Below are 23,023 nucleotides of genomic sequence, written 5' to 3'. Positions count from 1 at the left end.
ACATTCCACAAGTGTTAGTTATTATTTGTATTGGAAGGTCACCATCAAAGCTTTTCCACAGCCATTAATCTACGTAATCTCTTCAGCAAATGGTGTTAGGAAAACTGGACAGCTGCATGCAAATCAATGAAGTTAGAATACTCCTTCATATCATACACAAAAACAAATTCAAAATGGCTTAAAGACTTAAACATAAGACAAAACACTATAAACCTCTTAGAAGAAAACATAGGCAAAACATTATCTTACATAAATCTTAGCAATGTTCTTCTAGGGCAGTCTACCAAGGTAATAGAAATAAAAGCAAAAATAAATGAATGGGACCTAATCAAACTTATAAGCTTTTGCACAGCAAAGGAAACCATAAGCAACAAAAGGACAACCTAAGGAATGGGAGAAAATATTTGCAAGAGATAAGACTGATGAGGCCTTAATTTCCAGAATACATAAAAAGCTCACACAATTAAACAAGAAAAAACAAGCAACCCAATCTAAAAATGGGCAGAAAACCTAAACAAGCAATTCTCCAATGAAGACATACAAATGGCCAACAGGCACATGAAAAAATGCTCAATATTGCTAATTATCAAAGAAAAAGAAATCAAAACTACAATGAGGTATCACCTCACATCAGTCAGAATGGCCATCATTAAAAAGTCCACAAATGATAAATGCTGGATAGGGTAGGGATAAAAGGGACCCCTTCTACACTGTTGGTGGGAATACAGTTTGGTGAAGCTGCTATGGAAAACAGTATGGGAATTTCTCAAATGATTGAAAATGGATTTACCATATGCTCCAGCAATCCCACTGCTGGACATATATCCAGAGGAAACCTTAATTCAAAAAGATACATGCACCCCAATGTTCATAGCAGCACTATATACAATAGCCAAGACATGGAAGCCACCTAAATGTTCATCGACAGATGACTGGATAAAGAAGCTGTGGTATATTTATACAATGGAATACTACTCAGTCAATAAAATAATGCTATTTACAGCAACATGGATGGACCTGGAGATTGTCATTCTAAGTGAAGTAAGCCAGAAAAATACCATATGATATTACCTATATGTGGAATCTAAAAAAAAAAAAAAAAAAAAAAGACAAATGAACTTATTTACAAAACAGAAACAGACTCACAGACATAGAAAACAAACTTATGGTTACTAGAAGGGAAAGGGGTTGGGAAGGGATAAATTGGGAGTTTGAGATTTGCAGATACTAACTACTATATATAAAATAGATAAACAACAAGTTCATAGCACAGGGAATTATATCCAATATCTTGTAGTAACTTATGGTGAAAAAGAATAGGAAAACAAATATATGTATGCTCATGTATGACTGAAACATTATGCTGTCCACCAGTAATTGACTCAGTATTGTAAACTGATTATACTTCAACTATATATATATATATATATATATATATATATATATATATACACACACATACATTTTTTAAAAGACAAAAAAAGAAGAAAATAAGGTTTACATGAAGAAGTATTTTCCCAAAGTAGTTCATGAAAGAATGAAGGTACCAAAACCACAAGAACCTTTACCACCTAATGTGATTAGAAATATTAAAGGAACATTTTGTAAAAAAGAGTCTATGAAGGCCCTGGGCGCTAGAATTTTTATGCAGCCATTCCACACTCTTAGGACAATGTTTTGCAGATAGCAAATGTATTCCATATAGCTCTCTGGGTCACAGCAACCTTGAGACACCCCTGAGAGCCTATGGAAGACTGGATGCTAAGGTGTCTGCTCGAAGTCTACTGAAAGCGTATGAGGAAAGGGGAATTAGACAATAGGATGCAAAAAGGATGCCTCATTTGCTCTTACCTCTGGCCCAGAATGATGAAACTGGGAGTAAGATGATACTGAGAAACAGAAGCTGACACTGGTTCTGTTGTGTTTTCCTCATTGTAATCCTCCCAGTCTTCCCTCTTCCTGGTTCCAATCCTTAATTCCTCCCATTTAAATAACCCTAAAGAAGAAGTAAATAGGGCCTTAGGTTTTCTCATTTCCAATCATCTATCCATTGTCAAATCTTGCATGTGAACATATTTTTGACCCTTAGTTTAGAAACTAAGAGTATTTCAAGTATAGCAGGAAGAATGAACAAGTGAAAGAAAAAAAGAATTTCAATACTAAGTACTCTTAGGGAATAGCAGGACTAAGAGAATAATTCTAGGTGAGAAAAGGGGATAAAAAAAGGATAATATAGTTGTTGCAAGCTAACTATTTCAAATGTTTCACAAGATTCGGCATGCCTACATATTTTTTTAAATTGAAGCATAGTTGATTTACAATATTATATTAGTTTCAGTACACATTGTAACTTAGTATTTTTAGATTATACTCAATTAAAAGTTATTATAAGATAATGGCTATAATTCCCTGTGCTATACAATATATCCTTGTGGCTTATCTATTTTATTTTTTTTTATTTTTATTGAAGTACAGTCAATTACAATGTGTCAATATCTGTCCCAGTCATGCATATATATATATATATATATATACACACACACATATTCAAATGTTAATCACTATATATACAAATAGATAAACAAATTTCTTCTGTATAGCACAAGGAATTATATTCAATATCTTGACATACCTAGGTTTTGAAGAGAAAGTTATAAAATTAGCCACACTTACAATGTCAAGATACTGTCCTACCAGCCTCAAATGTTTTGTTTCATTTTACTCACAGTAGCCTTATACATAGTACCTCACTCTTATTTCACAGAAGGAAGCTGAGCCCAGAACAGTTTAAGTTTTCTAAAGTCACACAGCTTGTATGTAAGAGGCAGTCAGGTCTTGAAAATCAGATAATCTAGTGAGCTCAAGACCTTTAACCTTACCCCTTAACTAGTCTACTTTGACAAATAACTGAATTAGAAGCTTAATTCTACAAAGCGAAACTCAAGAATTAAACTAAACACATTAAAATAAGTATCATTAGGATTTTTAACAAAGTTCTATATCAGAATGAGAACATACCTACACGATTATATTTGCCAACATAAGAAGGGAAATAATTAGGCATCAGTACTGTACTTTATTTCAAGTCCTGAGATCAGAAGAGTGCTTGTGGAAAGAATAATTAGGGATAGCTCTTCTTTTATTTAAAGACATAATACAGAATATTTTAGCCTTTGAGAATGAAAATATTCAACTAAACTAGACTAGAAAATTTAATAAATGAGCACAGGATATTTGCACAATTCAATTCAAAGATCAGTCTTAAAAAGAAAGAGTAAAGACTTGAGAAAAATAATGCTCAGTTACAACTAAGTAGGGTTTATCTCAAATATGGAAGTTCGGATCAAAATTCAGAAATCTTTTACTGTGATATTTTATTGTTAAGAAATTATAATTAAAACTAATAACCAGTCTCATTCCTAAGAATGAAAATACTGAGTGTGTGCTGAACTGCTTGAGATTACATTAAAATTAGGAATTAAATAAAGATGCCCATAATGATATGAAACAGAAATTAGTCATATAACTCTTAAACTATAGACATAAAGGCACTAGAACCCCACCATCACCCACCAAATCAAGAAAAAGCTTTTAGAATTAATAAGATAATTCAGTAAATTTGTTGGTTATGAAACCTACAAATATCAACCACTCTCTTCTATTTCAGTAAGAAAAAATAAGACCCATCTCACAACAGCAACAGGATTATTCCTGAAATATCTAAGATTAGCTTTCTTTAGAGGCTTGCAGGGGAAAAACTATAAAATTCTGTTTTATTAGACAGAACTCTTTAATAATGAGAAGAATATGCCAAATTCCTAGAAAGTAAAGTAGAATATTTTGAAGATAATCCTGTAACCAAATTAATTTTAGGTTCAATGAGTCTAATAAAAATTCTAAGGATATTGTTTTGGGAAGTTGATGAAATTATTCTAAAGTTCGTGTGCCATGACAATGGACAAAATGTTTTAAGACATTTTTAAAAGGATGATAGCTAGGGGGAACTTACCCATAGGTATTAAAAGATACCATGCAGTCATATTGCTTTTTTTGGCTGTTTTGATTCTGATATTGGGTAATAATTCACAGATTTTATAGTTATGTTTTGTTAATAAAAAAGTATTATCTATGAAAGTTTGTCTAAATTATTCAAAAATGTTAAAACAAAGCGACCAAAGATACAGTACATAGAAAATGAGAATTTCAGGTGTTACTGACTCACACAGTTTATCCCTGTAGACGTAGTGATAGCACAGGGATGAGTCCTGCTTGTTACTGCCGCTGCCCTAGTTCAGGCAGCCACCATCTCCCTCCTGACTATCATGACAGTTTCCTAGCTGCTCTTCTCAGTAATTCCAATATGTTGTCCACATAAGAAAGTCATCTACACACAAAAAATAACCTAAACCACGTTGTTTCTGGGCTTAACAACCATCGTTGTTCCCCTACTAGCTACCCCACTTCCATTTATCACTACGTCCGACTCCACAGCTCTAACTGCATTCTCCACCCTCCAGCTCACAGAACATTTCATCCGTATTCTCCTGTTTATGTCATGAGCATTAATATTGCTGGTCTTTCCACGTAAATCTTCTTCTGCCTAGAATGTTATTGCAATATCCTATTCAAACACATCCCAGGGCTTCAGGTCTTAACTTAAAGCACAATTTAAGAAATATTACATGGGAGGTCCATGAAGGCAGGGTCCTGGTGACCACTGTGTGCTCAGTACCTAGTGCTTGCCACATAGTAGGCAATAAATATTTGTTACATGAATGGACAAATGAACAAATGTAATACATCTAATTTAGGGGCATTACATTGTATTATATTTATTTGCTTATCTTCTTTTTCCTAATTTAGGGCAGGAAAACGGGGATTTTTGGAAGGGGGATTATTTGTTTGTTTTAAATTTGCCTTCAATGCCTAGACACATGGTCAGGGCTCAAAAATACTTGTTAAATAAATAATAAAAATACACTGTTACTGCAAAAAAAAAGCATTACTTAACTAATACAATATTCTATATAGTAATTGCTTGCTAGAAGACTAGAAACATATTTATATATTACTTTAGAATTAATTGATATTTATTTCTACTGCAGGTAATTGTGTTTAGACAAGTCTTTCACAGTCAGCATTCTTTTTACATATCACCTTACTTTGAAATGACAATTTTGGCTTTTTAGCAGTCATTTCATACTGTTGATGCAAGAAAACAGATGTGGGGTGTGAGGAGGGCCGTGTCCCAGGCTTCGGTTGAGCCCCTGGGACATGCCCCACCAAGTGTGGGTCCTTGGCTTCGTGCAAGAAAGAATTCAAGAGCGAGCCACAGTTGAGTAAAGGTAGATTTATTCAGAGAGATACACTGAAAGGCAAGAGAAAGGCCACAAGGTGTGGGGGCTGTGTGCTCAGATTAGAGTAAAAGTAGGTACACACACTCCACAGACAGAGTGCAGGCCGCCTCCAAATGGAGAGAGGCCAGAAAGAGGCCGTGAGGGGCAGGGTTGCCCATTTTTATGGGCTTTCTAGCTTCATATGCAAATAAGTGGAAGGAGCAGTCTAACTAGCCTGGGGAAGGGGCTGGGATTCCCAGGAAGTTGGCCATTTCCCACTCTTTGACCTGTTGTGTCTAGCCTTGGGACTGCCATGGCAACTGTAGGCATGTTATTCATCATGCTAACATATCACAATAAGCATATAATGAAGCTCAAGGTCTACTAGAAGTTAAATCTCCCATCATCTTGAGCCTCAAGGCCTACGGGGGGCTGAATTTTTCACCATTTTGGTGTTAACTGCTGTAGCATTCCTTGCATGGCTGTGCCCTGCCCCCTTCCTGTCGCTGTGGTGCAGATGTTCTCAGCACTGGTACCAAATGACTGATTGTTTCATCTCTTGGGATATCCCTTTGAATTAATGGGGACCTTCTGGAAAACAATCTTTCTTAAAAATCCCTTTACAGGACAGAATCTTAGGCTTCAGCACTAATTTTGACATTGCAATAATTTGTCAGGCACTTAGAATTACTTGTAGACCTCCCCTCACACCTCGGAATGTATTTTCTGAGTAAACAAATCTATAATGGAGAAATTGGGGAAACTCCTAAAAATGGAATTTTGTGAAAACTCTCCATCGTTTAACATATCTATAAACATAGTCTAGTTACAAATCCCACATGTGTCCTTTATAGCAATTTTCCTAAGATCACTCACACAGAGAGGATGGATGTGTTTGCTTCCTATCTGTATAGTTACTTGAAAGCAGTAAGATTGGATTTTTTTTTAAAAGAACTCTGTAATTAAAATTTGTTCTGAATTCAGACTATTCAAATCAGTCCAAATTACTAACATTTAGTGTATTTATAGGACTTGTGTAGCTTAATCACACTCTGACACAGATTGCTTTTTTATGTGGCAAACTGTTCTTTAAATGAGCAGCCTCATAGATTTTCTTTTAAGTTCTTTTAAAGAGAGACACAACCATAATATGAGCTTAAATTTGGCATTAAGTTTGTTCACTCTGAGGTGAAGAGAAAGAAGATAGACTGAGGAAATTTTACAGGGGCAGACATAAGTGTTCATTTATCTCAGATGAGTGTGGTTTCCCACTTAACACTTTGTGATGACAAAAGTCATCAATAGATGTCCCCAAATGATCACCATCAATAACATTTACCACTTACCTATAGCCTGAGAATCAGACACCTACTAAAAATGAGAGGAAGCAGGGTGGGTATAGCTCAGTGGTAGAGCGCATGCCTAGCGTACACAAGATCCTGGGTTCAGTCCTCAGTAGCTCCATTAAATAAATAAATAAACGTAATTACTCCCTCCCCTGAACACAAAGAAACAAACAAAAAAATTTTAAAAATGAGAGAAAAAACACCTTCTGAAAGTAACTCGTGTTCTAAGAACAAATAAAATGGAATGCAACATGCTATCCAGCAAAACCCTTTGAGAACACTGACACTAGGTGCTGATTTTATTTATCTACCTATTTCTTTATTTTTACCTTAGTTTTATTAATTTTTTGAAAAATATTTGTTGTCCTATGCTTGTGTCTTAAACAGCTAGAGACTTGGACTCCCTGTGTCCATTACAATAGGACAAATCCATTTTTGCCCTGTTTCTAGTCATATAACTGGGCTTAGCATGAAGACACACACTTAGAAGACACAGACACAGGAGCAACAGAAAATGCTTCCACCTAGGAGAATTGCACTAAGGGTATGTATTTGCTTTTTAAAAATTCATAATGTCATGGAAATTATCGACTCTTTCAAATGTTGCTAATGGCAAACAGTGCTTTAACTACTGTTCCCTTTAAGACAATGGGAAGTAATAGGCCTCTTTTCTTCTGAAATGATGAAATGCCATTCCCACCCCTCCTTCCTTTGTGTCTCTGCATGGCCTCTATTTTGCAGCCCTGAGAGATTGCTGCCCCTCAAGCAATGAGTCAGTTGAGCTGAGCATTTATTTGAACTGAATTTATTTACATTGGCTTTTGTCACCTTAGCATACAGGAAAAGCAAAAACTACCAGTTGCTATCTAAACCAGAAGTCTTGATGACAAATGAGAAAAAAAAAAATGTATCTGTGAACGATCAAAGAATAACTTTTACCAGTAGATCAAAAATGACTCAAAGAACAATAAAGGCTTCTTTTGTTTTCTGTCCCGATTTATCTGTACATGGTAGCCACATTCTCTCGGTGTGCCTGGAATTAACTCAATGTGCCAGGCATTAACGCAAAGCCTGCTGTCTTCCTGTTTGCCCTGACTCTGCTTCTCCTGATCCTTGCTCAATTAAGAATCAAACTGGTGGGGGGAGGGTCTAGCTCCGTGGTAGAGCGCATGCTTAGTTTAGCATGCCCAGTGTCCTGGGTTAAATCCCCAGCACCTCCTCCCCCCCCCCCAAAAAAACCCCAAACGAAAAAACAAACCAACCTGGTGAACACAAGGATAATGCAATAATACAATACTGTTGCATCGATGAACTGCACTGAAATTAACAAACAGGCCGGAAACAAGGGAGCAGACAACAGCGTTCCGGTTAATCCGATAGAGGGGATGAACCTGCACCTGGGACCAGGTTGCATATTCAGGACGTGTCCGTGCTGGAACCAGGTGTTCTGTTACAGAAAAGCTAAAATGAAGTTGGGATTATGTTCCGCTGAGGCCTATGTACCTCAACGCAGTGGCCACAAACCCCTATAGCAATTTTGAATAGTGGCAAATCAGCAGGTTTAAGAACTAGGCTCAGGACCAAGTCATCACCACCAGCTGATTCAACAGATTTACATCTGAACTCAAACAGATGTAAAAATCAGATTTAACCTCTTGTGAAGGAACTTTTAAGATTTAATATTGGAAACTTCTTCTAAAAGCTAGGGAAAAAAGTACCTTGACACAGTTTTTGAAGTAGGCAATGGACATCAATGTTCCTAACAGCAACCCCAGCAACTTGAACTTGGCAGACCTTTGTTGAGAAAGTGAGCATTGCTGAAAAGGGGTTTTGGCTGCTGAACAAATTTCTTTTTTTCCTTTTGCACTTGATACACTTTTTAAAAAATTTAAAAAAAAATTTGTTTGGGGTTTTTTGGGGGGGAGGTAATTAGGGTTTTTTTAATTTATTTTTTTAATGGAGGTACTGGGGATTGAACCCAGGATATCCTGCATGCTAGGGATACACTCTACCACTGAGCTATAGCCTCCCCTGATACACTTTGAAAATAGATATGGAAAACCCTTGGCTGAACCAAATAAACTCTGTATATATCAGATTATTAGTCTCGTGTGTGACTTCTGGGTGCATTTTTGAGGGTAGCATCTATCTTAAGGCATTTGAAAATTAGGACTTTCTCATGAACGTGGTAAAAATGGAATTTATAACAAGGTCACTAATGGAATGTATCCGCATGACTCATTTATCCTTTTATAGGACATGCATGGCCAGACACAGAGTGTTATCTACAGTGTTTCTAAAATTACCTCTCTGGGACTTTCGTCTTGCTTTAAGGAACTTCAAAGAAAAAGTAAATAAAACATATTTCTTCTGGGTGACTTTAAAAACAGGTAAATGATTTTTAAACCAAAGGAAGATAATCTCTTAGGAACTGTGTATAGGAATCTGCATTTTAACAAGTATTTCAGATGGCAGTAACAGAAAAATTGGGGAAAAAATCAAATTTACACGAAAACTTTAAATTTATAAGGTTCGAAATAGATGGTTTATGTATTAGGAAAACACAAGGAAATGCTTCTTTATATATTCTATATTTTAATGGTAACTCTAACTGGAAAATAAAACAAAAATAAAATCAATCAAAACCTTGTTGCAATCTTAAGAAGCCATTTTAAGGCAATTTGACAATGCCTTCTTCCTTTTAATGAAGCACATTTTTTCCAAATATATAAACTTTCTACAAGCCACTTAAACATCTTATAATCTCTTAAAGAATTAAAATTTTAAATTTATAACAAACAAATGATAGTCTGTTGGTACTTTAACTTTAGGTGTAAACCATTCTCCCTTTGCATTTTTTTTTATTATAGTCAGTTTTCAATGTTGTGTCAATTTCTAGTGGACAACATAATGTTTCGGTCATACAGATATGTACATATATTCCTTTTCATATTTTTATTCATTATACATTACTATAAGATATTGAATGTAGTTCCCTGTGCTATACAGTAGAAATTTGTTGTTTATCTATTTTATATATAGTAGTAACATATGCAAATCTTAAACTCCCAAGTTATCCTTCCCCACCTCTCCTTTCCCCACTGGTAATCTTAAGGTCACTTGCAGCTGATCGTTCTGCCATCATCAACACCAGCCCCATCTATCATCATTCTCATGGAGAAAATTAATTCATTGCACAAATTATGGGAGAACCCAGGCCAACTGCTTATTTTCTTTATCAAATTCAGGATCATAGTTTATTTCCTTCTTAGTATGAAAGTTTGATTGCTTTCTGGTTATATGAAGCTTGAGACAGGATGTCACACAGAAAATGATAAGGAATGAAGTTGATGGTCAAGCTCAAGTTCAACTTTACTTCCAAATGCATTGGTGTTTGCCTCAGGCTCTCGGGCATAGGATAAACCCAGAAGAGGGAACATTAGTCCTCCCAGTTCCTCAGTCCTCCTGGAGTAACTCTCAGCAGTGAACATCCTTGACAGATGAAAGGCACAGGGAGGAAAGGAGCTACACTGAGCCTCACCTCCACAGCCTAGCAGAACATCAGAGCCCCCGGGCATATGTCTTTTCATAAATGGCTCAGAATAGGAAAACGAGGATAAGGACAGATGGAGCTACAAGATGGAGATGGCAGAAGGTAGGGCTGGTTACCTGCAGGTCCTCTTTCCATGTAGATCCAAAGTTGATCTCCCAATTTTCTTGATGTCGACGTTGCCATCTGAATTTCTGGGATCCAGGATGTGTGGCACTTTCTTTTATGCACAATAAAGAGTTTTGGTGCCCTTGGCCCCAAGAAGAGAGTTCAAACTTTGCCTGCTCTTCAGTTCTTTGCCTAGAACTTGGCTGAAACATTTCATGTTTGAAAGAGTTGGTTGAAAGGATAGTTAAATATCCATTTCTCCAGCTTTATCTCTGTTTCAAGTTATAAGAGAGCAATGTTCCTAGATTACCTTAGCTTCTTGTCAAAATGTCTTCTAAACGTTAAAATTTAATGTTATGCCCTCAGCTTTTGTAGAAGTGAAATTAAAACCTTGGGTATTTAACTGCCTGCTCATTGTCTCTTTTGTAAGAATCCTCATATTAAATTCCTCCTAGGATGCAGCCAGAATTTTTTCTCTTCAGATAGATGTTCATACTACTTTTATGGGGCAGAGAGAAATTAAATAAATCAATCTGCTTCTCTTTTGAAACTGGCTTCCAAGATCACTGTGCAGCTACAGTAACAAAGCCATTTTAAATTCCTGTTATAATGGACTAGCTCTCTCTCCCTCTCCATTTCCAATCTGTGTTACTCGTACTTGAGATCCATAGATTACCTGCTTCAAAGTTACCTAGAAGGCTTTTGAAAAATACAGGTCTCCGAGCCACACCCCAGAGCTTCTGATACAGTAGTTCTTGAAAGGGACACAGGCATGTGCACCTTCTTCAAGCAAACCTCGTGCCTTAGGATGTAATACCATTTGCCCTTGGCTTTTTGTTGTTTCATAAAAACTCAGGTTATTCTGCAGGCTTGAGTTTGAAACTATTTTAAGTGGTTTTTATTGGTCTTTTAGTAATCTTAGGGAATTCAGTTTTTTATTTTTTTCTAACTGAATGATATAACGGATTTGAGATATTCATGCACACACACAGTCTTTTATTTTTTTCAAACAGGTAAGATGATGACGTAACAGATGACCAGAGGGAAGGAATTAACGTACAAGAAGAACTTCTACTGTGGAAAAGTGTAAAACTTGCACAGAAGAACTTCTACTGTGGAAAAGTATAAAACTTGCACAGAAATGTGTTGCTTATCATTAAGTCCACATGAAGAAAAAGACACACATAGAAAGCCAAGAAATTCTGCAAAGAAATCTAGCCTGTCTTTTGCAGAAAGGGATAAAACTTCAGACCTCTAGTTTCCAGGTACTTAAGGACAGGATCCCAAATTATTTGAGGGCTGTTTTTTGTTTTTTGTTTTTTTCCTTAAAGCTTTTTCATGCAAAAGGTTTTATTTGGATTGTAAACTAACTGCAGGGGTTTGATTACTAGATAGTTTCGAGCTTGCCTCTGCAAATGGTTTTTACAAACATGAAAACCAGGATATAGCTGATTTACAGTGAACACCATTGATAGGAATCTGAGACATCTTTATGGTGGCATTTTTCTTCTAGCACAGTTATTAATTCTGCCCAGTCTGAACACAATCTGCAAGTATAGAAAGTTAGCATATAATTCACTTGGCTCAACAAATTTTTAAAATTTGTTAATTTTTAAGCACATTTTCAAAATTACCCAAAACATTATTATGCAGAAATTATGGATTCTTTATAGCATACTCAAAAGTATAAAATAGGTGATATAAACTAAATTTATTTTGAAAAATATGCAAATGTAAACTGATACATTCTTTCTATTAGATTCAGTTAGACTTGAACTAATCTTTCCTTTTTGTAGACTTCACATACCAAAAAATCTCACGTTTCCATGAAGAGTTACATAAAAACAAAGAGCACTAGCTTGTAATCACAACCTGCCAACTGAGTTTGAAAATGCATGCAAAATAAAAAGATGGTAGTTAACTGGTTTTTAAATCTCTATTAGACTTTTGAAAAATATGGCAAATGAGGAGAAATATTCAACCTCCTTTGGTTGTAGCTAACAGAAATAAACAAAATGGCAAAAACACAGTGTAATTATAATTTTTAAAACTCCAATGGCATTGGAAACTAGGGAAAGTGCCACCCAGAGGCCACAGAATCCAAGAAATGTCTGCTTTATATAGTGTAAGTGGAACAAGGTAGAATGAAGATATTTAGAAGCAACTCACAACTCACTTTCCTAAGAAAGCAACGTAGCCTCACAAGCAAACAGCAGCCAGGCCAGGAGAAGCCCAATTAATTTTCCTATTTTTGTGAAACGAAGGTCAGGGAGCAGAGAGAGGGAGGAATTCCCATCACTGCCGTATTTTAGCATCAGCTGAGTGAGGAAATGCTCAGACAGGCCCAGCTATGCCTAAAGGAAAGCCAGCTCTTGGCTGGTTTCGTCAATGGATTTTATGGTTGGATGAATCCAGTTCCTAAAACAGAAAGAGCGAAAACCTATAATCAGAGAATATTTAAAAAATAACAATAATGAAAAATAAAAAATGTTGAGATGCAGCCAAACTTAACTCTCGGGAAGGAAATACTAACTCACAGCGCTCTCATGGTATTAGACAGGGAGAAATAAAAATAAATTAACTAAATAGCCAACTCAATAAATTAAGGCTAGGACAAGAAAATAAACCCAGGATATGCAGGAGAGATAAATAGCAGCTAATATTTGAGTTTATTCTTCTAGTTTTTTTGTATGCAAGATTATATTTAATTTTCCTCACCATCCAATAAAATAGATACTAATAATACTATCTTAAATATGAGGAAATGGAGATGCAGGGAGCTGAATTTTTTAAGTGCAGAAGTAGAATAATTGATAATTAAAACTGCTTCATTGTTAGCAAAAATAAATTAAATGCAGAAATAAAAATTATAGGCACCCACTGTTAGGAATACAAAAGATGATACAATCACAGATATAAAGACATCCATAAATTTTAAAAGAATATTATGTATAGCTCTCAATTTAGAAAATATCAAAGAAATTGATGAACTATCTAATAAAATATAAATCACCAACTTTAGCCCTAAGAAAAGGTAAAAAAAAAAAAAATCTGAAGATCAAAGAATTGAAAATATTGTCAATAAATTCTTTTAAATAATGGTATAGGCTTGGATGGGTTTTAAGGATGAATGAGTGAAGAATCAATTTTTGATTATTCCAAATGTCAATTAGCCCCCTAAAAATAGCCTCACTTCTCATTGTTACACTCTATTGTGCTTTCCAAATTTCTTTCAAATTTGAAAGAACAAATAATTTCTAGGCTATAATGGGTCCATTTCTAAGCCAAGATATGGGACTGAATATATATATGTTAGTTTCATCTTTATCCAGGTACTACCTTAAATGGTAATAAAGGAATGTAGAAGGTATATACCTAAAACTACACACTAAATAGTAGGGAAGCTAAAAGCAGTTGAGTGTTTTCAACACATCTGGAGAAGAATTAAAGTGAATTATGTATTTACCAGGGGGACAAAGCTCAGTAAAACTGGCCTGAGGCAATTGGTGCAAAGGAAGAGGCCAACCTGCCTAGGAGAACAGAGTGGGTACAAACTCAAGGTTGGCAGGAGAACAGAGGGCAGCAGGCACAGGTGGGGGATTTATAGCCAGGCTGATTGCAATTCAAAATAGGTACAAACTGACCCCTTTACCCAATTGTCCTTCCTCCATCCCCATCACCTGTACACACAGAAGTGTTGGGAGCCAGGTATTACTGTAAGTAAAATTTCTGGAAGGAAAAATAAGAAGAGAGAGGAGGGGAAAGGAGGGAAAGGAAGGGAGAGAGAGATGAGAGACAGAGAGAGAGAATACGCTAGCACACATCTCTGGGAGAAATAGGGCAGATAGGATAGATCTTCTTGCCCCAAAGCCCTCTTTGTCTGGCCCTCGGGGATCACTCGGTTTAGCTCCCTTTGCTGAGGCAACTGCTGTTCATTCACAACCTACCCAGATATACTAGGCCTCCATCAGCCTCTCAGTTGTTTTATTCCCAAAATATCAATGGACAATCCACAGTCATCAGAACTGGAGAAGAGAGATATTTCAGTAACATGAAAGAGAAAGACTAAGAGACATGAGCTGAAAAATTAGAGCAGAAGAAAGAGCAGTAGTTTGGAGAACAGAAGAGAAAAACAATTCTCAAAATCAAATTCTTCTAGGTTCCCTGTATTAAATGGGAAATATTTTATGTGAATGAGAGATTATATTTAATTAACTAAAATCAATGATAATACTTAATTGTGTAAGAGAATAGAATTCTTGGGATGTACTCTAGGATGTACATGCTGAAGTATTTGGAAGTAAAGGGATACGATGTTTGTAACTTACCCTCAAATGTGTGTGTGTGTGCATAAAAGAGAGAAAGAATACATAAAAAAAGCAAAAGAAGTAATGGTAACAATAGGTGAATCTGGGTAGAAGATATATGAATGGCCTATATACTGTTGTTCCTGAAACTTTTTCATAACACTGAATTTTTAATGTCACAAATAGAAAATTAAAAGTTTTTTTTTTAAAAAATTGCTTTCCACGTAAGTTTCTCAGGAAGATACTGAGACATGCTTGGTAAACTAAGGAAAATGAAAGCATGGGATACAGGAAACTGCAGCTATGGTAGGTGAGAGGCAGAAGAAAGTCTCAGATGCATCAGGAGAAGAGTAGAGATTGGACCAGGTCAGAAGTTTCAGGAAAAGAGTCCCTTCAAGATTTTGAAACCCGTAGAAGGCTTTATACAACTTAATCTATTGAAAGAGAATTTAGAAAACATGTGGATAATTCAGTTTGTAATTAATGTGTATATAGAAAACTAAGTAAACAAAAGCTTGGCATTGTTAGTAATTAATAACTACAGAGAAATAAAGAGTATTTTGGAAAGGATAAGTCATCTTAATTCACTACATGGGTCTGCTGTGAAAACTGTTTATGTAGCAAAACAAGGTAAATGAAAATTAGTCTTATCATATCAGAATAATAGAGGGGGTGTATTCTAAGAAGTGAGTGCAGAAGAATAAAAAGAGGCTCTGTCCTCTTTATTCTTTGTGAAGAATCAGAATGGAAACATCGTAAAGCAGCAAGACAAGGAAGTTATTTAGAGGTTGTTGATGGAAATAACTAAAGAATTAGCCAAGAAGGTCCAACGCAATGGTTTCCAAAGGGTGAAATCAGGAAGGAGGTAATCGTGAACTGTGAGTTTGCATAAAGAACACTGTGAAACTAATTGACTCTAAACTTTGTGCATATATAACTTGAATGAAAATAAAGATAGTCAAAGAAAAGACAGAGACCGGGATGGGAAGAGAAGGGGATGGTGAAATGCAGGATGAAGGCTAAAATCCTCAATGTAAGAATGGAGGTCTTGAGATGCTTGGCCATGGCTGATGGAACAAGAAACAGAAAATGCACATGTTCTGATGTAAAACAAATCCTGCAGCTACACTGGGAAGAGGAGGTGCTGGGAGATGGAAGGTCATATATGTGCAAAGTCCTCAACAGTCAACAGATAATATCTATGCTAATAAATAAGGGAATGTTATTCAGGAATGTGGAGGAAACTTGCAGAAACTGAAATAGAACTGCATAAAAGGGTTTGCCTCGGGGAAACAAGATTCAGAAAGAGAAATGGAAAAGAAGATGGGTGAATTTCATTAAAAGGTCTTTCTTACAATTTAAATTTGTGTCTGTGTAACTTGTGTTACTTTGATAAAAAGGCAATTTTAAAAGCTTATTTAAGAAGCATTAAACAAGGTAGGAGGTTTTATAATTCATTTTTGAAGCTAGAATAACCCTGATTCTGATAAGGACAGAATAATATTTAAATTGCCAACTAATACACTTATGAATACAGATAAGGAAATCCTAAATAAAATTCAATACTGCTAAATTGGACTCAAAATAGTATTTTAAAAATTAATATAGTGTGATCCAGCTTGGTTTCTTCTCAAAATGCATGGTCGACTTAATATTTGAGAATATATTAACACAGTTTATCATACAAAGGAGTCAAAAGAGCGGATTATCATGCAAGATTACAAAATGGTGTTTGATAGATAATATTAAACAACCTTCTTAATAAACCAAAAGAACTCTTAGGATAAGAGCAATTCTAATGTCCCCTAGTTCAGGTTAATCATGTGTCCTTACCTTTGTTTATTCAGAAAATACAACCGAGTGCCGTACCATCCTGTGGTGGTGATTCAACAATGAACAAAACAGACTAAGCCCTTGAACTTGGGGAACTTACCTTTTAGGGAGGAAGGTGGCAAACAAATTAGAAGGAATATAATTGCTGGTAGTGCTGAATTTAAAATAAAGAAAACAGTGAGACAAAGGGAATGTGATTTCTATTTTAGATGAACTGGGGAGGGTGTGCTTTGCCGAAGCAGTGACATTTCAGGAGGGAGTGCACCGTGTGATTCCCTGGGATATACACACACATTTCAGGCAAGGGCACAGCATGGGCTCTTTGGGATTGAAGGAGAGGAAGAGTAATAGTGAAGAGAATTTGAATGAGATCACGGTGCCAGATCACACATGGGCTTATACACCACACTGATGACTTGCTGGCTCAATTTCTCCACATTCCAAATGGTAGCCTGGTAGCCCTGCACCTCTCGCAGGTCTCCTGATCTCCAAAGAGAGTTTCTTTTAAAAAATAAATAAATTAGTTAACACTTTTGCCCATGCTACTGCCATCTTTCTGCTCCAGATGTCTCTCTCACTTGTCTCTTCCAGACTATGCCTAATGTCACCTTTCCACTGCTTTAAAGTCACCTGTGCCATCCCCTCAGTGCCCCACTGCCTGTCTGCCTGATGTGCATGGAGCTGCACAGACGACACACGTTCCCTCCAGTCCAACCACCATCACCCTCACCTCTGTGTGGGCATTGCTTTGCTGTTCCCTGCAGGAGTCCTGCTCCCAAGAGGCCTCATAAAGTTTGGTGCCTTCCCCTCATTGACTTCCTTAACTCATGGCATGTGTAAGTTATAGACGTTCGCTGTAAGAAAAACCTACAAAAATCACACAAAAACTATGAGGATCCTTCACAAAGTTCTGTAATGCGGATAATTTGTAAACTCAATATTCATAATCAATAGGTTTTCTAATGCTAGCAACAATCTGTAAAAACATTCCATAGCCATAAACACTGCAAAGACTTAGGAATACATCCAGTGATAAATATGCAGGACAGATGTATTTATAGTCTACAACATTTTACTGAGATGAACTAGAAGATTGGGATGAGTAAAGGAAACATGTTTTCCTGGATGAGAAAGCAAAAGCTCACAAGTCTTCTTGAATTTGATTAAGTGAATCTAAATTTTATTTGGAAGAAAAATGGGCAACGTAGGAAAATATTCATAAAGAATTTGCTGAAGACTGAATTTCTCTCTCTCTCTCTGTACATATACACATACACACATACATACACATACACATATGGTATTATATTCTTATTTATTATGCTCATTTCCTAATTAGTTAATTAGTAATATAAACCATAAACTAGGAAGAGAACACATCAACAGATCGGTGCTGTGGAATAAAACACCAAAGAGGAGATCTGACTTATAACTTGCTAGGAGTTGTTTCTAACTAAGGTTGTGGAAATAGTTAACTAGCAAACCACTGGAGTATTGGTTGGATTCTCTGGGAAGCAGACATTGAGATGGATTTTAGAAGCACAGAAGTTTCTTGGGGACCAATACCTGGAAAGAAAAAAGGGATGAAATAGTTTGGGCAGAGGGGGTGGTCAGGGTATGAAGTAGACCTGACCTCATGACAGTCCAAAGGGGAGTGATGGAGCATGACTGCTCAATCGAGGAGTCCCTCATTGAGTGGAAAAAGCCAGGCCTTCTACAGCTGCCTGGCCTGGTCACTGGCCAGAGGCCAGCCCAAAAAGCCCATGACCTTGGCTTGAAAGCTGAGATGATCTCTGGAGGACGTAACAGCTGGAGGCTGGCAGCTAACCATGCCCTCACAGCAGAGCCGCAAGTCTCCTACTCAAGGCGGATGCTGACAGTGCATCTCTGTGTCTGTCACAACTGGTGAAAAGGGGAGGTGACGTTTCCATTTCACACTGTAGGCTGAAATCAATTCCACCTTGAGGAAAGCATTACATGTGAAACACAAAACAAGAAAAGAAACAATAACTTCTTTCAAGAGTTGTATAGCCTTCAGCTGGGAAAATGTATAACAGAAAAGACAGAAGTAAAAAGGGAAAAATAATAAACTAATTGCAGAAAACCCACAACCCCATATATCTCAAAACGACACATAAGCTGAAAGGCAAATGACGGATTTTGACAAAATAATTGAAACAAAGGTGAAAGACAATGATCATTTATTTTGTATAAGGAGTTGTTAAAACTCAGCAGGGAAAAAAGATAAATACGCCAATAAAAATGGCTAAGAACACGAGTACGTTGTGAAAGTAGAAAGCCAAAGGTGATAAACTTGGAAATATGATAAACATTATCATAATAAAAGAAGGCAAATTAGACTCAGAAGTCACCTTTCCCCTCCCCGATTGGCATAATAGTTCCCAGAGTTGGCCAAGATGGCAAAAATGAAAACTTGTATATATCATTTAAAAACTGGGCTTTTTGGAGTGATAATATGCCCAAACTAAAACTCTACTTCTTCTTTATAACAAAATATACTTGTGGAGATAGTCAGAGTAATAGCCTGAGTGAGAGCTAATGATCTATCATTGACTACAACAGTTTTAAAAAATAAATAAATACTTATAAAAAGTTAACATCATAATAAATAATATTCATTTGAAAATTAAATAAACCTGAAGTTTGGAGTATGCTTTTGCACCATGAGGGAGAGACACTAGTGACTTGAAAGAATGGATCAATTGATTCCAATAGACTTTGAAGAAGCAATAGACAGAAAATATTAAATCTCATGGCAACCTCAGAAGGATGAAAGATAATCTGTGGAGATTAGCTAAGAAAAAAATATATATATATCTCAGATATACATATAAGATATACATATATAAATACTACATTATTATATATATGTATATGTATATATAAAATACTTCATTAGGAAGAACAGAGGCTGGCATGAAGAAAAAAAATAATGAAAGAGGCAGTGTGGGAAACTGGAAAGAACATTGGGATGGAGTGTGGCCCCCATTCTCGGACTACGAAGTTTCCTGGAATAAATCTTTGGAGCCCAGTTGGTTCCCTCAGCTGTTGCTGCCCAATGTCCCCTTAGTCAATTGTCCCTGCTTTTGTTCTTGTCTTCCCATCATTCACCCTTTGTTCTGTTAAAAGGATTTCTCTGACTTCACCAAAGGAGAAACTTTCTCAGAATCTGGCTTCTTTGTAGCTACATCCTCTTGCCATTGGGAACTACTTCTAGTTTTGTTAATGCACCAGGAAGTCTCACTCATGATTTTGCTCATGCTGTTTGCTGCTTGGAATTTCCACATCTGCAATCTATTGAATTCCTACTTCCACATTAGCAATCTATTAAATTCCTACTTATCTTTCAAAATGCAGGTCAAGCATCCCCTCTGTTTTAGAAGCTTCCTAGACATGTCCACTGTGAGTTGTCACTGGTGGTTACATCGTACATGCAATTAAACTTACCCGCATTCAGTTATACACGTGCACTTGAGAGAGTTTGGATAATGCAGATAAGTGAACCACTAGCCATTCTGTCTACAAATGTAAGTCCCACAGTGACAATGACATGGAACACGGAAGACTTGTAGTCCACTCCATGTGTCCTGAATTGCTTATGCAACTTTTAAAGCAGGCATATTTCATAAAACCTGGCAACTGTTGCAAGCCACCTGCTTCAACTGATACCTAACTGAAAAAACAACAATCTTTTCTAGATGCTTAAGAAAGGAAGGCTGGTTTAGATTCATTGAGAAATAGTATGTAAATCTCAAAGCTGATATCTCCCTTAGGGATTTTCAAGGAGAATCTTGACTACATAAAATGTTTTGCCTTAAGCTTTTGCTTTACACTCTAACCCTACACAAAATGTGACTTTTTTTTACTGATCTTGTAGTTTCGTTGCCTCTTACTGCAAGATTTTATTTATAGAGTTTTGAAGTCATTGAGGAATATGTCCAGAATATACCAGGTGCTCAAAACATGTTTGTAAAATAAACAAATTGTGTGGCTCATGAGCTCAAGGATCAGCCTCTGCTTGAAAATAGCTACCAAATCTGATGAGTGTATATGTCAAGATGTGAAGTAATGCCAAGCAATGCTCTTCAGGAAGCTCAGAGATAACAGAAACTTTCAAAAGACAAGCCTCCATAATTGACATTATGTCAAATTTTTAGGCTATGGTGAAAAAATATTTATAGAGTATGTGATGGTTTGGGCTCTCCTTAACCCACGAAGACCAAATATTCACCTATATTTTCTGGACTTAGCCCAACGTTTACACATATTTGCTTGGTTCTGTAAAGCTGCTTATAGATAACAATGATCTTTCAAAGTATTTAACCTATCATTTAATGAAAAGTTCATTTGCAACTGTACTGACAGCTCTGTATATATGGTAGTATGAGGTTTTGAAATTTTCCAAGGAAAGAACTGAAAATTTCCTTTATTTTATACTTATTTTATATCCATAACAGCAAGTCCAACTGGGATTTATGACTACATAGATATCTGATGAAGCGCCTTTAGTAATTATACAGGTACTTCAAAGATTTTTTTTTAAGCTAGAAAAAGAAAATGATCATGAAATTATGTTTAAAAAAATCTAATTTACACACCTTGTTTCTAGAAAAGTAACAGTTATCTTTTAAGGTTATTGTGAGGATTTAGTTAACTCATATTTATATATATTATCCCTTCTCAATAACTGCTTAGAGAATTAAGTAGCAAAAGTGATCAAGCACATTGAATATTTTATTAACATTATTGGCAATTTACAGAACAATTTTCTGCTTTCCAAATATGGAAAGGACTTAAAGTTTGAGCCTTTTTTGGACTCATGTCAATAAAACAGTCATTTGCTTTGTCTGAGAAGATTTAGAGGTGTTCACACAACATTTGAGATTTTTAAATACCGAATTACAGGTTAGCTTTTATGATGTTTCTTTTAATACGGAAGAGTTGAGTCTTCCAAAAGTCCTATCTATTTGTTCGATTTAAACTTCCTTAGAATAATACTCACGTCTCATGACGTCACTGTTCATACAAAGTTGTTACAGGTAATGCCATGAACACCAGGTTGCAGTACAGTTAACATCCGTGTACCTTTCCTAGAACATCAAATGTGTATTGTAAGCAGCAAGGAGCAAAGTCAGACACAAATGATGTTGAACTGTGGGAGAGGCACATTTTGCAACAAAGAAAATGGGACTGAAGGGAAGGCTGAGGGTGGTTCCTATCAAGAAACGCTGTATCCGGAGTGAGGGGTTCACCTGCTGAGGCCCCCAAGAGTGACTCTTGTACTCAGAATGTAAACCCTGGTGTTCCTCGTGCTCCACCCTGGCCTGCTCTGCCCCTCAACAGACACTCCCAGGTCATTATGTTGTTTTACAGTTGTTCAAAGAATTACTTGTAAAGTTATTTTAAAGATAGTCCTCATTCCCGGAACAGTTGCAATGGTGTCTGATGCCCCTGTCCTTGCATAACTAAGGAATACCACTTCTGTGAGCCTTCCCAGCACTGGACAAACCTGCTTTTTCTGGCCCAGAGGCAGCTGCTACATCTCTCACCAAAGAAAAGAAAAATCACTAATTTAATTTCCAGAAGGGCACCCCATACTACATTTGTAAGGGGTAAGCTCTACCCAGCACTTATCCAAAGATCCTTGGCTCTCCTGACTGCAAGAACCAGAAAGATGGTGTAACAAAATGGTGGTGGGGGTGCGAGATGGTCAGTTTACAGTGGATGGGAGGAGGGGCTGGTGCCCACGGTTGTGAGATGGCACTCACAAGTTTTCTTTCTATTTTTTAAGAGTTTCTCCCTTGGGGAGAAAAATGTCATTTTTATTCTAAGCCAAAAATTATTCTCTTTATACAGATACTGTTATGCACTATCATTTTCCTTGAGTTGGGTGAGTTATTAAGTACCTCCTAAATATCATGACGTGATATTACAACAGAACAGAATGTGGCCCGTGTGTGTGTGTGCACCCATGCACAGCACACGCACGGTTGTGTAGGGGGACCATCATAATAAAGGGGGAAGAGAGAAAAAATGCTTCCCAGCATCCCTAAAACTATAATTTAATAACAATTCTATTTCTCTCCCTCCTTTGGATGTTGACCCAATAAGCAAGATAATAATTGAAGGAAGAAAATGTCCAGTTTTTTCTCTAAAGCATCTGGTCTTAATTGCTACTCACTTTATGAAGAGTAATTCCTGCTTCTTCTCATACTCAGACACTAATAAAAAATAAATCTCCAGAGACTCGCTTATTTATCTTTGTACCAATCCAATCATAGTACAACAATGTTTATGTTTACTAAAATGGGACAAAATTTAAAACAGCTATTTAAAGGCAATGATAAGCATCCCAATGCAGACAGCACCAGGAGATGAGTTTATGCTTAAGAAACTGCTCCTGTGACAAGTAAGAATAGTTCGTGGGTTTTTTCTCAAAGGTGCTGCTCGTAGAAAACTACATTGTTACTAGCCCAAGGTGGCAGGATACAAAGTTCAGGCAAACACTTCATAGCTAGAACA

General features: G+C 36.4%; 1 long non-coding RNA gene across 1 annotated transcript in view; it reads right to left on the bottom strand.

Moving 5' to 3' along the window:
• Positions 1 to 22,169, bottom strand: part of LOC141578381 (uncharacterized) — a 52,974-nt gene extending 30,805 nt beyond the window's left edge. The window contains exons 1-2 of the long non-coding RNA XR_012508741.1: positions 10,352 to 22,169; positions 1,852 to 1,996 (exon numbers count right to left, since the gene is read on the bottom strand). This is a non-coding gene — a long non-coding RNA (uncharacterized LOC141578381). The remainder of the gene's footprint in view (positions 1 to 1,851; positions 1,997 to 10,351) is intronic.
• Between the last annotated feature and the right edge of the window lie 854 nt (positions 22,170 to 23,023).

Source organism: Camelus bactrianus, chromosome 8 (assembly GCF_048773025.1).
Source record: "Camelus bactrianus isolate YW-2024 breed Bactrian camel chromosome 8, ASM4877302v1, whole genome shotgun sequence".
In the NCBI taxonomy this organism is placed as follows: Eukaryota; Metazoa; Chordata; class Mammalia; order Artiodactyla; family Camelidae; genus Camelus; species Camelus bactrianus.
Note: the sequence above shows the minus strand (reverse complement) of the source record. Positions and strands in the feature narration are given on the sequence as shown.